Source organism: Anomalospiza imberbis, chromosome 6 (assembly GCF_031753505.1).
Source record: "Anomalospiza imberbis isolate Cuckoo-Finch-1a 21T00152 chromosome 6, ASM3175350v1, whole genome shotgun sequence".
NCBI classification, from domain to species: domain Eukaryota; kingdom Metazoa; phylum Chordata; class Aves; order Passeriformes; family Viduidae; genus Anomalospiza; species Anomalospiza imberbis.
In genome coordinates, this window is record NC_089686.1 from 51,675,956 (window position 1) to 51,693,133 (window position 17,178).

The window sequence follows — 17,178 nt, forward strand, 5'->3', positions numbered from 1 at the left end:
CGGCTGTCCCGTCTCTGGCCACTTCTCCCGCAGCGGTTTTCTCGGCCCCATCCCCCGCGGCTTAGCCCGTTCCGGCTACACTGAGCACTGCCGCCGCTGCCCTGCGTCTGCTGGGAGCGGCTGGCTCTGCCGCCATTAGCCACATGGAGGCTGACCGCGCTGCCGGGCACTTCCCGGACATGCTCCCCCCTTCAGCAGCTCCGGCAGCAAACCCCACCCGTGCCCCGCCTCTGGAGGACCTGGCCTCTATGGTATGTCCTCCTCACACCGCCCTTCCGGCCCCGAGTCCCATTCCCTTGGAAACCGCAGCTCCGGCTCCAAGGAACTCCCTGTCCCGAGAAGATGCTCCTTATAAAAATACTAGAGGTGCAGTTAGGAGGCAGTTTTCTCCTGATTTTTCCTCACCACACGAAAATAAAGCTGCAGAAAAACATTGGAATAAAGAAATTGGTCTATTTCCACTAAGAGAGGTCCCGATGGGAGGGGGTGGGATTGGATTTGTGAATGCTCCCCTGACTTCTTCCGAAGTCAGAAATTTTAAAAAGGAAATCAAAGGGATTTTAGAGGATCCCATCGGCACAGCTGAACAACTTGACCAATTTTTAGGTCCAAACGTTTATACCTGGGAAGAAATGCAGTCTATAATGAAGATACTATTTTCTCAGGAAGAAAGGGAAATTATAAGAGTTGCAGGCATTAAAGCCTGGAATAAAGAACATCCACAGGGGCCCTCTGGAGAAGACATAATGCCAACAGAACCTCCGGGGTGGAGTCAAAATAGTGAGGAGGGGAGAAAACTTATGAATGACTATCGCAATACAATAATCAAGGGAATAAAAGGGGCGGCACCTCGAGGGCAAAATGCTAAAAAGGCTTTTGAGGCACAGCAGGGGAAAGAAGAGACCCCAACTGAATGGTTAGACAGACTTAGGAAGAATATAAAACAATATTCAGGAATAGATCCTGAAACTGATGTGGGGAAAGCTTTGCTAAGAATTAACTTTGTAACGAATGCTTGGCCAGATATTAGAAAGAAATTAGAAAAAATTGAGGATTGGCATGATAAACCATTAAATGACTTATTAAAGGAAGCTCAGAAAGTTTATGTCCGGAGAGATGAAGAAAAAGCTAAACTGAAGGCAAAAATTATGGCAGTCACCATGAGAGAAAACAAGTACAAGAAAAATCAAAAACACACAGACTCTACTCCTAACAGTCGTAGAGACAGAGGAACAGAAAAGAATAAAACCCCAATATAAACCAAACCTCAGGAGCATTTTAGGAATGGCTGTTTTTACTGTCAGGGCGAAGGACATTATAGGAGGGACTGTCCTAAGCGGGCAAAAGATCTGAAAATCTTCAAAGAGATGAGCACTGAAGAAGAATAGGGGTGTCCAAGGCTCTATTTTCTAGGGGACAGATACCATCTGGAGCCTGTGATAACTTTAAAAGTAGGTCCCCAAGAAGAAGAATTGGAATTTGTAGTAGATACAGGAGCAGAAAGAACCTGTTTGTTAAATATTCCAAAAGGTTATAGTGTAAGTAAAGATACTGTAAAAGTAACAGGAGCAAAAGGAGAGAGTTTCACTGTTCCTGTCATCAAAAATGTGGTAATGGAGGGAGAAGCTAGATTTTGGATGGGGGATGTCTTGTTAGTCCCAGGAGCAGGTAGTAATTTATTGGGACGAGATTTTCAAGTGAAATTAGGGATAGGAGTTATACCAGAAGATGGGAGGATGACAGCTAAAGTGCTAAAATTAGACCAGGAGGATGAAAAGAAAATTAAAAAGGAAGTTTGGGCTGGTGAAGGAAATAGGGGAGGATTAAATATCGATCCTATAAAAGTTACAATTGAGAGAGAAGATTGTCCCATACGTGTGCGTCAGTATCCTATCTCATTAGAAGGACAGGAAGGTTTGAAGCCAGTAATAGAAGGGCTAATAGAGGATGGGACATTAGAACCTTGTATGTCTCCTCACAATACCCCTATTCTCCCAGTAAAGAAGTCTGATGAGAGTTACAGATTAGTACAAGATTTAAGGGAGGTAAACAAGAGAACTCGGACTCGCTACCCAGTGGTACCAAATCCCTATACTCTCCTAAGTAAGGTCCCTCCCCAGCATCAGTGGTTTAGTGTGGTGGATCTTAAAGATGCTTTTTGGGCTTGCCCATTAGCCAAAGAGAGCCGAGATATCTTTGCCTTTGAATGGGAGGATCCACAAACTGGGAGAAAGCAGCAATTAAGATGGACGAAATTACCACAAGGCTTTACAGAGTCCCCGAACTTATTTGGACAAGCCTTAGAAACAATATTACAGGCTTTCCCCACTCCCCCTGGGATACAAATTCTCCAATATGTGGATGATCTTTTACTATCGGGGGAAGTTGAAGCTGAAGTCAGGGAGGCTACTATAAAACTTTTGAATTTTCTTGGGGAAAAAGGATTAAGGGTGTCAAAAGGGAAGCTGCAATTTGTGGAACCAGAGGTAAAATATCTTGGACACTTAATAAGTAAAGGTAGTCGGAAGCTTAACCCAGAAAGAATTGCTGGAATTTTATCCCTTCCTCCTCCCTCTTCCAAGAGGGAGATCAGAAAACTACTTGGGTTATTGAGATATTGTAGATTATGGATTGAGGGATACACACAGGCAGTAAAGTTTTTGTATGAAAAATTAACAGAGGGAGATGATATAAAATGGACCAAGGAAGATGATGATAAATTAGGAAAACTGAAGTTAAAACTGGCCTCAATACCTGCTTTAAGCTTACCTTCACTAGAAAAACCCTTTCATCTGTATGTGATTGCAGAAAAGGGGGTGGCTCATGGAGTTCTGGTTCAGGAGTGGTGGGGAGTAAAGAGACCAGTGGCTTATTTATCAAAGAAGTTAGATCCAGTGAGTCATGGCTGGCCAGTATGTATTCAGGCTATAGCAGCTACTGCAATCCTGGTGGAAGAAAGTCGTAAACTGACTTTTGGGGGCAAACTAATTGTGTGCACACCTCATGCAGTACGAAATGTGTTAAATCAAAAGGCTGAAAAATGGTTGACAGACTCTAGGATGTTAAAATATGAAGCAATCTTGATAGACAGTGATGACTTAACACTAGAAGTAAACAGAAGTTTAAATCCAGCTCAATTTTTATATGGGGAACCAACAGATAATCTAATACATGATTGTCTAGAAATTATCCAATACCAAACAAAGGTTCGAGAAGATCTTGAAGAACAAGCCCTTTCAGAAGGGGAGATAATTTTTGTGGATGGTTCCTCCAGGTGTCTACAAGGAAAAAGAATGTCAGGGTATGCAGTAGTGGATGGGAAAAACATGCAAACCATTGAAAAGGGGAAATTACCTTCAAACTGGTCAACTCAAACCTGTGAATTATATGCTCTAAAAAGGGCACTGGAATATTTAGCACACAAAAAGGGAACTATATATACTGATTCAAGGTATGCCTTTGGAGTAGTACATACCTTTGGAAAAATTTGGGAAGAAAGAGGATTGCTTAATTCAAGGGGAAAAAGATTAGTACATGAGGGGCTCATTTTAGAGGTTTTAGAAGCATTAAGATTACCAGAAGAGATAGCTGTAGTACATACTAAAGGTCACCAAAAGGGAGTGACTCCAGAAGTAAGAGGAAATAATTTGGCAGACCAGGAAGCTAAAGATGCAGCAGAAAATGGAACTGAAAGAGTTATGCTAATATTAACTCCAAATGAGGAGAAATTGGAAATTCTAAAATTTAGTGAAGCAGAGGAAAAAAAATTAAAAAAGATAGGAGGTGAACAAGATGAATCAGGGAAATGGAAACTTCCTAATGGAAGACAATTACTTAATAAAATACTTACTAGAAGGATATTAGAAGACATGCATCAAAAAACTCACTGGGGTACTCAGGCTCTGTGTGATCACTTTCTAAGGAACTATGGGTATATTGGGATTTTTGGGATAGCAAAGAAGGTTACTGAAAAATGTATAACTTGCCAAAGAATAAATAAAAAGGTAATGAGAAAAACCACATTGGGAGGTCGGGAATTAGCTCTTAGGCCATTTCAAAGTATTCAAGTAGATTTTACTGAACTCCCTCAAGTTCAAAGATGGAAGTATTTATTAGTAATAACAGACCATCTAACTCATTGGGTGGAAGCGGTTCCCACTGCCACGGCTACAGCCAACGTGGTAAGTAAAACCCTTTTGGAACAGATTATTCCAAGATATGGAATGGTTAATAGGATAGACTCAGACAGAGGAACACATTTTACGTCAAAAGTGTTACAACAATTAATTCAGACCTTGGGGATAAAATGAGAATTACACACCCCATGGCATCCACAGAGTTCTGGCCGAGTAGAGAGAATGAACCAAACTTTAAAAAGAACTTTAACTAAATTAATAGTTGAAACCCGAATGTCATGGGTACAATGCCTACCTTTAGCCTTACTGAGGATTCGAACACAACCCAAGTCAGACCTGGGAGTGTCACCTTATGAAATGATGTTTGGATTACCTTTTTTGACTACTCTACATGAAAATGCTACCCATGAGGTAGGGGAAGAAAATGTTAAAAAATATGTGAACACTGTTGCAAAAACTCTTGAAAATTTAAGGTTAAAAGGAATAATCCCCCAAACCACACCTTTAGACTTTAAAATCCATAATATTCATCCAGGGGAATGGGTGTTGGTAAAAACATGGAAAGAACAATCTTTAACTCCACAATGGGAAGGTCCTTTTCAGGTATTGCTGACGACCGAGGCTGCGATCCGGACCAGGGAACGAGGGTGGATCCATGCCAGCAGAATCAAAGGACCTGTAGAAGAACCTAAGGAGTGGACAATAACATCTGAACCGGGTGATACAAAATTGACTCTTAAATGGGGAATGGGTGGTAATGAACTGGGAAGACCCAAATGATCCAAGAAATATACACAAGATCACACCTGACTGGGGAGTAAGACCGAGTTTACATCAGTGGTTTCAAATACCGCGTGGACAAACTTTGAGGCGCCTCCGATATCCTCCTGGGGAAGGAATACTGCCACCACAGACAGGAGGATCAAGACTGTTTCCGACAGAAAACACCTGTATTTTGGCCTTAGCCTGTGATTTATACAAAGAGGAAAGCAAATTACAACCTCAATCTGTGCCACGTAATATACCCTGTCTGATTCACCCAAATACTGGGCATGTTAGTTGGGTTAAATGTAAATGTTTGAATTGTGGGAATAATTGGTATTGTAGTTCACACAACCAATGCCCCCATTGCAAGAAGTGTCGAGTGTCAACTAGATCCCCTATCCAAGCAGAGCTCGAAACAACCGAAATAATAACTTTGTTTTGTGGATGGGAATTATTAGTGCCTGTTGAATGGGAAATAGCTGAGGAACAGTGGGAGACCACCGTTAAAGAGTGTCAAAAACGATTTGCCTAGAAATTAGCTAAGAGAAAGTGACAAAAGAAGAGAGGGCAAGACCAGATTGGCCTCTATAATTGCCACCAAGAAGATCACATACACCTGCTGTGGGTTGCAACCCCATAGGCATGGGAGGTGGGAGTATAAGCCATACTGGACCTCTCCTTTTTCTGTCACTCATTTTCTGTCTTTTCCCTTTTGGGATATTGACAAAGCCATGCTACAGGTGTTACCAGAAACTGTATATGGAAAGACACCGAGGCTCCTTTTTTATCTCGCACACTCATGTCAACAGTCACATCCCATCCAGATTAGGAAACTGCATGCACAATGGACAAAAGTACTGGATTACTGAGAATCTAGGAATAAGTGGTAACAGGGCGGGAAGTGAATGCCCAAAAGGGGAAAAATGGATTTGTTTCACATACGCTATTGGGAATAAAGCACAGGATTTGGTAAAAGAGCAATTGATAAACAAAAAGGCTAAGCTGGCACCACCACCTAAACCTGTACCAATCTCACTTGACAATTTGTATACAAAACTGGAACAACAATTAGAAAAAGAGATAGATATTTCGAGGATGGGTAAAAATCAGTTTGTAGAATTGGGAGAAAGAATAAGTAAAGAACTTAACATAACCAATTGTTGGGTCTGTAGAGGGGCTCTGATGTCAGAAGAATGGCCATGGAAAGGCAGCAGCTTAGGCCCAATTGAGCTCCTTAAGTGGAACCAGACAAGTATAAGGGGAGAAAACCGACCAGAGGGGTGGGTTTTGAGTTCAGTAGTCATAGGGGAAGAATGTCTTTGGCGCAATGGGAAAAAGTTCCTTCATGAAGTAGGAAAAATTCCCTGTAAAAGATATAAGGTCAGTAACGGAACTTCTGTATGGTGGGTCCCAGAAGAACCTACCATGTATTGGACCCAGGAAAAAGTAAAAAAAGGAAATTGTGAGTATAATAATGAAATCAGGCTTTTTCAGTGTAATGATACAAGAAAAAATCCTTACGTTGGCATCCCAGAGATTTCTAAATTTTGGGAGAATATAGATGAGCAAACATTTGACTATTGGAATGTGGAAAAAAGGCATACCCAAAACTTCCCTCTCAGTGGAAAGGGGGTTGTACTCTGGGAGTCATACAGCCAGGATTTTTTCTTTTGCCAGGGCCTGAAGGGGATCACTTAGGGATACCAGTTTATGAGGATCTAAAAAGAAACAAGAGAGACTTAATTGGAGGGTTCCAAACATGGGGAGACGAGGAATGGCCCCCTGAACGTATATTGGAAACATATGGGCCAGCCACCTGGGCACAAGATGGGAGTTGGGGATATCGAACCCCAATTTACATGTTAAATCGCATTATAAGACTCCAAACCGCTGTAGAAATAATAACAAACAAAACTGGTCGGGCAATGGCATTAATGTCAAGACAGCAGACCCAAATCAGAGCAGCCATGTATCAGAATAGGTTGGCTTTGGATTATCTATTAGCAGAAGAAGGGGGTGTTTGTGGAAAATTCAATACATCAGATTGCTGTTTGAAAATAGATGATAACGGGGATGCTGTCCTAGATATAGTCAATGATATCAGAAAAATAGCCCATGTACCAGTTCAAAGGTAGGAACCAATGCTAAATACTAGCTGGTGGGATAACGTGTTGGGAATAGAATGGTGGAAAAAGCTAGGTTTCTTCCTGTTATGCGCTACAGCTGGTCTAATATTCCTTCCTTGTTTGATCCCCTGTTTCATTCGACTCATCACCAGTGTAGTTCAAGGCATGCAATTAGTGACCATGGATCAAAAATTGGATACAACAAAAACGGTGCAAAAGATTATGGTATTAAAGAAACAAAATAATATAGAAGACCCCTTTCAAGAAGCTAGATTGATTTATGAAGAAAATGAACGAAAAATGAAGGCTAGAAAGCAGTAAATATTGCTCGAGCCAAAGTAATTATAAAAAGAAAGAGGAAGGATTGTGAAAAATGCAGATTATATGGCTCTACGCAGATATTTACAATATGTATTATGCTAGGTTGGAAAGTTATGCTGTAGTAACATTTTAATAATATAGTAAATGTAGTTTTGTAATTGAAATTAAGCTTTAGTAGTTAAAATAGAAAATATGTGTGTGTGGTATTCTTTTTGCTCAAGAGAAGGAGAAGATAATCAAGAAATTCTTCACACAGAGATAACAATTACAAAAACCCCTAAATCTTCCAGAGGAGAGGAAGTTATGGCTTTCCTTATCAACAAAAAACCAAACTTCTCCAAACTCGACTTAGACTTCAAGGCGCCTGGGATTAACAGGAATTCCTCAACAAGTACCGGACGAACTTCTTGTTTTAAATAAATATATGCATATTCATGAAGTGATTTGTGTATGCAACAGGTTACCCCTCTTAAGGAGGGAATTCTCTTCTATCGGGGTCCTTCTCCTGGCTCACTTTTGTCCAGAGAGAGGTACCCAGCCCGGGCTGTAACTTTTTGCTGTTATTGTCTCTTTAATTGTCCTAACTCTAATTGTTTAATCTTTATTACTATACTTGTATTAATTTTTTTTTCCATTTTATTTTTAGTAAACTTTTATAAATTTTTAAAACAAGTGATTGGCGTTTATAACACAGCCATCAAAGAGATGATTTTTTTTTCCCCAAACCAGGCTCTCGATATTTGCTTAACAGTAGTATTTATTTATGGAATAAAACTGGTAGGCGAGAGGTGGACACAAAGCATTAGGCAATGCTGATGAGCCCTCAGTTTGCAGATGACAGCTGTCAGTTCTGCTCCAACACAGCCTGCTCCTCCTGCTCTGGGGTAGGTCATAGCTACAGCATTTTTTCCCTAAAGTCTTCCTGGAACTCCCCTCTGAAGCACAGCCCTATAATCAAGGAACAATTTGCACACACATACTTGTAAACAACAGCCATTTGTGGGGAGGGAGGTGGATAGAAGGATCTGATTTCCATTCTTTCCCCTCTAGGAAGGTTTGAGGAGAAAGTGGAGATCAGCATCAACATCATCTCCAGCATGTGCAATTAGCAGCCACGCTGAAGCCAGTCAGTAGCATCTGGCATTGTCTGGAGAAACACAAAAGACCTTCTGTTTGGAAAGTTCAAGAAAGAAAAGGCAGAGCCTGTGGCCTGGTCCTGCAGTCAAAAGACTGACACAGAGGCTGGGGAGTTCTCAGGCAGAGGCTGATTCCAAGCCCTTTGAAGTTGGCGGGAGAACTCCCATGGACTCCAGCAAGCTTTGGATCATGCCTGAAATGCACTGAAGGGAACAAAGCAGCATAAAAGTAGAAATGAGCATCTCCAAAGGGGAATTTAAACATCACAATGGTGATGTAATATATTCATCACAGCTGCTGACAGAATGTGGTTTTGTGATGTTTGGCAAAGTAGGATTATATTAAGTTTTTATTTATTTTCATGAGGATACAACAGTTGTACACCCATTAGGTATTTTTCTGCTTAAAATGCTATGCATGATGCCCTAGCATTGAGTGATTAATACAGCATTTAGCAAAATGAAAGCTGGGAAGAAAAGTCCCTTTCAAATTGCTGAACTTAGGAATTTTCTGCTTTCTTTCCCCACTGTCTTCTCCCAAAAAGGCTGGTCTACAGCTATGACTTACACAGTCTAGGACTGAAAACCTTATTAAAAACAACGCTGCCAGCATCATCTATTCATGAGCAGCCGCTTGAGAGAAGGCCCAACCCAGAAGAAACTCTATAGCATCACATTCTCCAAACAATTACTAAAGGATCCCAAGTGCAGGGAGGCTCCAAATCCTCTACTTAATTATAGTTTAATCAATTTTCTCATTAAAAATGAATATAGGAGCATTCAAGATGAAAGAAAAGTCCTCTGATTTCTGTAACATTTCCATAATAATTTTCTTGCATATAGGAGAAATCATTGCAGTGGGTTTAAGTTTTGGTGCTGTCTGGGTCCTAAATGGTATTTCATGGGAATTAATTTGTTACAAACTTTTTAAAACACTTCTTGTAGCCTTTGCACAAGATTAAAAGAGCCAAAGTAACTCCCTTCACCCCTCCCACCCCAAAAACAAAAAATACAGGATGTTTCCTCTTTCCATGGCTAATAGAATCCAACTGTTGCCGCATGACATCAATCCCCAGAGTTAGGGAATCCAAAGTCACTCCAGCACTCTCGGCTGGGAGTAAACACCACCACCAATTAAAAAAAAAATTAAAAATCATCAAACTTTACAATGGGAGGACATAACATTAAAAAGGCAATTTTTGTTACCTGAAATTTGGAGCATTTCCCTTTCCACTCCATTCTCAGATTTGTATTTCCCAGACAAAACTCTGTGTTATTATCTGAGGCAGTCAGAAAACCAGTCATTTAGTGTCTAATACCTGCTGTGCTTCCCATAACTCCTTCATTTGACCTCTTGCAGCACTGATTCCAGCTAAAATGATTGCAGAGAACACAGACTGGCCAAGCCAGTTGTCATGGAGATCTCTCTCCCCCCTCTTTTCATAAGCAAGTGCGCGTGCACACACACACACACACACACACACACACACACAGAGAGATTTAAACAATTCTGGGAGGCATCCACAAAAAAGCACGCCTTTTCATCAGCTAAATTTTGAAACATTCCACCCCTCCTCCAGCCCCTCCCCAGAGTCAGCCCAGGAAGCTGAGATTTGGGCAGGAATTGATTGTGGAAATAAGAGATATTGCCTTTTAAAAAAGAGAAAATGACTAAAAAACTTGTATTTTTTTCCCCCAGAAGGAAAAAAAAAAAACTATATTTACTCACCAAAGCTTTGAAGTAAAAGTAAATCTATCACATTCAGACCTGCAGGCTATTTGTCTTTGCCTGAGTACTTATGAATTTGATATGTGAAAGCACTAAAGCTTTGCTGAAATACAATCATGCAGATTACAAGAAATTCTGCTGGTATGGTCTGACTTCTTACCTTGCTGTTCTCCCAGTACCAAGCCAGTGACTTAATTAGAACAAGTATTCATAAGGTCATGCAGGACTTCCTGTATTCTTTCATGTTTCTGTAATTAAAAAGAAAATTGGGCAAGTTAGAAACATGCAGCTCAAATAAACAAACAGAAAAAAAAATCCCCCAGCTAAACAAGAACACAGAGATACATCTGGAAGTTTTCTCATACTGACTATAAGTTTAATTGCTGCTTACCCAAAGCTTGCTGTCTCCCAGTTAAAGGAGAAACCCATTTCACTGACATTTGCAAATACAAGAACTGATTAGTTTACCATATTCACTGGCACCATGGTTGCAAAACAAAACTTACACCAAACATAAATAAAGACATACAACATTTTTTCCTTGACAAAAAAATCCAAATGAATCCCCACCAACGTCATATAGGAAAGTCTGGACTGACAAATCAGGAGAACAGAAAATACTTTATAAAAAAAGAAAGAACATATACTAAGAAAACTCACTTAAAAATATTTGGACTCAGAATAAGAGTGCTGTGCCCAAAGTTTTTACACTTTGAGAGATACCTTGGAGACTTACTCTTTAGAGGATTTAATCAGAGTCAGTCATTCAAAGTTTTGAAACTTCGTAAAAGATACTGAAGGGATTTCATGAGTCTGTGTTCTGCAATGAGCAGTATAATTAGCAGTCCCTCTAGCGGGAAGAATTTGCAAAGCTTCCTATGCCAAGCTAAATAGGAAATCAATTTCTTCTGTATCTATTAACCACTTCATTGTGCTGTTATGATGCTCCACCCCTGCATTTAAAACTCAACACTACCATATGAAATCCTTTATATGTTATTTTGGGAGTTGAACACAAGAAAATGTACATGATATAATCAACATAACTGAGTTTCTACATGAGGAGATTAAAGAGTTCCAATATATTACTCTTCTGGTTGTGTGAGATAGCCAAGATGTTTAATGGGAACAACTGTGTCTCCATATAGCCATTTTTGCATATAAACTACACCAGAGCATATTATTGCCTGTACTTTGGAAAACTCTGAATTTTGTGAGTGACAGGGCTCCCAGCAGATTGCACACTGAAACCACCTCGCTCTCTAACAAGAACGTCACACAAAAGCATATGCCTGAGGCATATTTTACACTGCTACCAAAAACTGCATGCAGACTACTCACAGGTAGATAAATATAACAAAACAGCTACTTAAGCTTTCAAGAGTCCAGAGGATGCTGAGATGACTGCACATCAAAGAGTTCCTAGATATGAAAGTACCATATGCTGTTTGCAATTTCACACTAAGTACTGCTAAGAATGCACCAGTAATGCCCAGCCAGAGCTATGGGAGCCAAATATTAAGGAATTATAACTTGGTTTTGTCCTGAAAAGTTCATTTGGTGTATGACTAAGGTAAATTCATCACATGCTGCAAGTGGGCACAATTTCAGCAGTGTGACTAGGGAAAGAAGGAAACTGCTAACTCCGCACAGGAAAGTAACATTTTATGTTGCATCACTGCAGAGGGAGTGTTCAAAAACACAGAAGTAATAAAAAACCACTCTAGGAATTGATCAATGGACAAGTGAAATGGCTGATCATGCTCAGCTCTTCTATAGACCCCATTACTGGTAACATGGGAGTATGTACCAACCATCTACATCACATCCCACTCCAGCGTTCATGGCAAGGCTCTGTGGCACTTTATTCTGTGACCACATCTGCATATATGGCAAGGATCTGGGGGAGCAGCCAGGCTGGCATTCATAAATCACTGAAAATACTCTATGCATTACACACACACTCTGTTGCATTTTAAAATTCCAAGCAAGCAAGTGAAGTAGTTAAAATATATCATGCATACACAAATATGTAGGAACAAGGCACAGTAGTAAAACTATGACCCAAGCTTTGGCCTTGGGCAGGTGACTGCCACAGAAGCACTCAGACAAACACACTTCTATTCTAATCTCCATGAATAGACCCTGACTCAGTTCCTTGCCAAAAGGTGACATATGTAACTCAGATTGATCCCAGTGAAACAAGAGCCATTCCCACATTTTATTTTTTTCTCACTGAGCTTTCATTTGAGCACATTGATACCTCAGAACACAATTTAGGCTCTGAAATAATAAACAGAGGACATGATGAACAGCTGATTTTGCATTAATTACAACGTCACGGCTACTCTGCCATCAAAAGGCATCAGAGTGTGTACCCTCCCCTCCCTGCAGGAGACAGACAACCCATTAATCACATGCAGCTGATGTTTAGTTTCTTATTTCAGATACGCTTCCCCTTTCTGACTGGTTGAACACACTCCTTCTTACACGCCTGGCCCCAGGATGGAGCAGCCATGTGAGGCACAGGAGCAGACATGCACTGAGCAGGGTGAGTGCACAGCAGGAGCCCTCACCAGGCACACCTGAAGTCTCTGCCTGGAGACTGGCAAGGGAAACATGAGATTCTGGGTCTCAGATCCTTTACTGAATGCTTTCCAAGCAGCCATCAGAAGAAACAGGAGAGAAAACAAAAATCAAACTTGCTCCTCATGAAATTTTATCATTTTCAGTAGGTGAAAACACAGCATCAGAGGTGAACTCCAGACTAAGCCAGCCACAACAGCAGCACAAATCTCTGGTAGGCATAAATTCAAATTAATTGCAGCTTCAAATTCAGTAACATTTTCCTTCGCATTTTTTAGATAAAAACACTCCTGCAAAGTTACTTAAGATTTTTCTCCTCCTCAAATAACTTTCTGCCCTTCACAAGGGCTTTTGCCCCTTTCCCATTGAAGATGTCCACCTTAATGCTCTTCCTCGTGTATTCTCCACACATCTACCAACGGTCTTTCCAGTGACCTCAACAAATATGTATTTGTTTGAAATTCCATCATTTCAGACTCAACAGCAAAAGTGAAACTTAGTTAGTCCATCCCAGTATGTTTTTAACCCAATACTGCTGAAAGTGCCTGCAGCTCCTGCTGACCTCACTGGAAGAGGCAGGGAGCTTGGGAGCAGTACTTCCTCATCACCCATCACTTGTAGAGGTATGGAAATAAGGGGGAAAAGCCCGAGCCAGCTCTTAATGTAAAGCACACATGCTCTACAAAAACTGTGTTCTCTTTTTATAGAGACCCAGCACTCGGTACTTTTGCATAGGGAATTCTGTGGACTACCAGGTGGGGCAAAGTGATGACAGGCAGGGCAGCAGACACCAAACACTCTGAAGCAGTCCCATAGCACCACTGAGTTCTTTAAATTAACAGTGCACTGGCCCTTATTGGTAACACTCCAACATGATGGTGTAAGAATATGAAACACCAACAAAGCAAGAGGCACAAGATAACACCTCTGACCCCGAAGTATCATTCTACCAAAGTGATTAAACATTCCACTGACTTCAGTGGCATGTTAACTTCAATTTTGCCCCACTGCATGTTTTACTAGGATTGTGGTATCCAAGTAAGTAGCACAAAAGTAGATTGTAGCCTTGCAAATAATAGCAAAGGAGTTGACTCAACATAGGAACTCCCCAGCTGCAAGGGGACTGCGCAGGTGAAAGCCTAAGATCAGTCAGCTACAGATTTTTCTTCCCCCATTTCAGATCCTTTACTTATAGTATATGCACAACTCTCTTCTAAGAGGAGAATTAATTTTCCATTACCCCCTCAATGATCTAGCAAGGATCAGGTTAGCAGCACAGTACTGGCTTCACTAACCCAGAGGAAAAAAAAAATTGTGTGTGCATATCCCCAGTATTTATATAGTATGTATATAGGAAATGACTAATCATAGCTGTGCTCTCTTTGAGATACTGCCAATCCCTTTATGTCCCTATATCCCATTTCAGTTTGATCTCATTCTGCAAATGAGAGCCCGCCATACCTGGGTCTGACCCTGACACTGCAACTGTGTGCACAACAACAATTGGAAAAAGTTTCTAATTCACTGAAACTAAGGGGAGATCTGCACCTGGGGGTCATGACAAGAAGCTGACATGCACTCAGTTGCTGTGCAAACACTCATTCAAAAATAAAGTGGCTTAACTTTGTGGCTATTATTATTTTAGGCCCTGATTCAGCAAAGCACTTAAACATTGACTTCAAAATAACTTAAAAATACACTTAAATATACGTGCTACAATATTTTACCAAAGTGGCAGTTTAGCAATGTCATATATTTCAGAAAAGAGAGGTGGAAAGAGTTTTTATTTGGCAATTAAAGCTTTAAGACACTGTTTGGTCATACTGGGACACAACCCTCATTCTAAATCTACTAATGATGCTGAAAATTTGCTGAGCAATAAGCTGAATAATTCCTTAATAAAACAACTTTAAACATGAACAGTGTGGAATTAACTCATGTGAATGCCTGGTTTGAGAATTATCCATACCTATGGTCTGATTCATGACAGGAGACACATATTACAGCTCACCCTGCTAGAAAAGCTGTGCAAAGCCAAACATGCCATAAAAACTGGCTCTGAGCCCAGGCAGCCAATTCAGCTAGCCCTCAACATCCCAGTGCTGCAAACTGTGTCAGATGGCACCAGGCCAAGGCACAAGCCAAGCCAAAGGGATAACCAAAAGGTGGGAATCTCGTGTAAATAAGTCCTTCTGTTCCTTAACTGTCCAGGGCCAGCCCTGTCTGCAAACCATCTTCCTTCCAGTCAACACCCTTCCTTGCATGGCACTGCTGCATCCCAGGCATGCCCAAAAAGGAGAGACAGGAAGCTGTAGGTCCAAAACTGATGGAGGGGGAGAAGCCCTAGAGGAAAGGTTATTTGTCCTGTCTGTATATCCCCATCAAGGGTGGATTTATGCCCCAAGCAGAAGGGCAAATGAGACAAGTAGTCTCCCTCTGGGATCCAGCCATATCAGGAGAGATGTCAATGAGTTGTTTGAAACTCCACAGAGTTTCTGATTTGACCCTACATGAAAGCAAGATCTCCATTTGTCTCATTTCACTACTATTTCTATCAAGTAGAAGTAAAAGCACAAGTTTCTGTTGCTCCTGTGCACAGCACACATCCTATGACAAAAGATGCTACACATGGGACTAGAAGACAACTCAAAAAACAAATCCCCTCACACCTGGAATTGCACTGAAGCAACTCAAAATGGAAAATGTGGGCCTAAAGCTGTGCATCCAGTATGATATCACCTTGTTTACATGAGGGAAAAAAAATCAGAACCAATAGCACTGTACACTCTTTGAATTTCTAAATAGATAAATAAATAGATAAATAATGACAACATGTTTTTTGATTCCTTTTGATAATCAACTATGAAAGTTCACAGGAATTTTATACAGCCCCCTCTAACTGGACAGATCTTATCTTCCAAATGCTAGGAGCCAAGAGACTCCAAGAAGAAAGTGTCAGCCTGATGTTCCTTTGGACAAAAGGCAATGACTTCTCTGTGAGTTAATGGAGTTGGCTTCATTTATTTTAGTCATGACTTGAACTTCCAAGCTGGCCTGGAGACCCTGTGAACTGCTGCTAACATGCTAGGGGAATGCCTGTGAGCCCCACTTCTCTTTTCTGGGGAGGATGGATAGTGCAAGCACTGGCCCAGAACTACTCCCATCACCTTCAACCCATGGAAATCAAAGCCAATGGCAGCATGTTCTTTCTCAGGGATACAAAGAGTTTGTCTTTTGTACTGTCATAAATATCATAGCAGGCAGATTTTAAGCCACAGACAATAAAGTATTTTCTTCTCTACTTTGGATAGAGCAGATAAACATAGTATTGCTTTGAATATGCAGAGATCCTTTCATTCAAGGCCCTCAGGGTGCTTTGCAAAGCCACATAAATGTCACTCCAGCATCACTGCTCGGAAAAACTAGTTCAATGGCTTTGTGTGCAAGTCTGCACAGTGGCCCTCTGGAAACGTGTGACCAACAGTGTTCTAAACATCAGGCTCTGCTGCTTGCCCCAAGGCCAGAGTTAGAACCTGGAAGGCAGTTTGGGTCAGTCAAAATCAGGGTTTTCTGGAAAACATTTTGGGCATGGGAAACAGCCAAAAATGAGGCTTTTTTTCTAGCTGGTTTCCAGTGCCACAGAGGGAATGAAAGTCAGTGACACTGGAGTGACTAGGACAAGCTTGTGCAAAACAAATGAAATCCAAAACCAGACCATGTAGACAGTTCAAAAACACTTTATGAACTCCGTGTTTTTTTCTCAGTACCTCAGTGCTTCTTGGGTTTACAATAGGAGTGTGGTACAGAGACCTCCAAATGAGTCACAACCACTTTAACAGCAGAACTGGTGCAGCACAGCTCCAACAGCACAAAGTAGTGCTTGAACTGGTGCAACTGTGTTTTCTGAGAAGGGGGCCCAGTGTCCCACTACAGTGTAGGGCAGTGCAGACCTCCTGGAGTCAGCTCCAGGGCCTTTTGTGCTAACATCCATTGTGTGGCGCAGACATTCCCAGAGCAACACACTGCAGACCACAGAGGAAGCCAGTACCAGTGCTGAAATTCAGCTTCCAGCACCCAAGGTCCAGATGAATGCTTTAAAAGCAAGGTCATCCTTCTGAAACAGAGATTTTTGGAGTTCACTTGAATTAACAAAATAAATTAATTTTAACCTTTTAACCTCTGCCATGGTACAAAGGGCATAGGAAAATGCAAATCTCTGGAGCTTCTTGCATAAAGGACAATGCCAGAGAAGACCAGGAGATGCAAAGAACCCAGATAAAGAGGCTCCTCTGTCTCCAAGCTTATCAAGACCGACAGTCGTACTCAGATAGGCACCAAAGGACCAAAAATGCATGTGCAGAGGAGAAAAGTTCAAAAGT

The 17,178-nt window shown here is 41.1% G+C and overlaps 1 protein-coding gene across 3 annotated transcripts in view; it reads right to left on the bottom strand.

The window, feature by feature from the left end:
• The window catches only part of DENND2B (DENN domain containing 2B), a 175,616-nt gene that overhangs the window by 127,695 nt on the left and 30,743 nt on the right, over positions 1 to 17,178 (bottom strand). The window contains exons 1-4 of one of the 3 annotated variants that reach the window (XM_068194158.1): positions 12,631 to 12,791; positions 12,028 to 12,113; positions 10,374 to 10,461; positions 9,691 to 9,764 (exon numbers count right to left, since the gene is read on the bottom strand). The gene's annotated coding sequence lies outside the window, so the exon portion shown is untranslated. Of the gene's footprint in view, positions 1 to 9,690; positions 9,765 to 10,373; positions 10,462 to 12,027; positions 12,114 to 12,630; positions 12,792 to 17,178 lie in introns of those variants that run through there. The other 2 variants (XM_068194157.1, XM_068194159.1) reach the window with 2 other exon arrangements.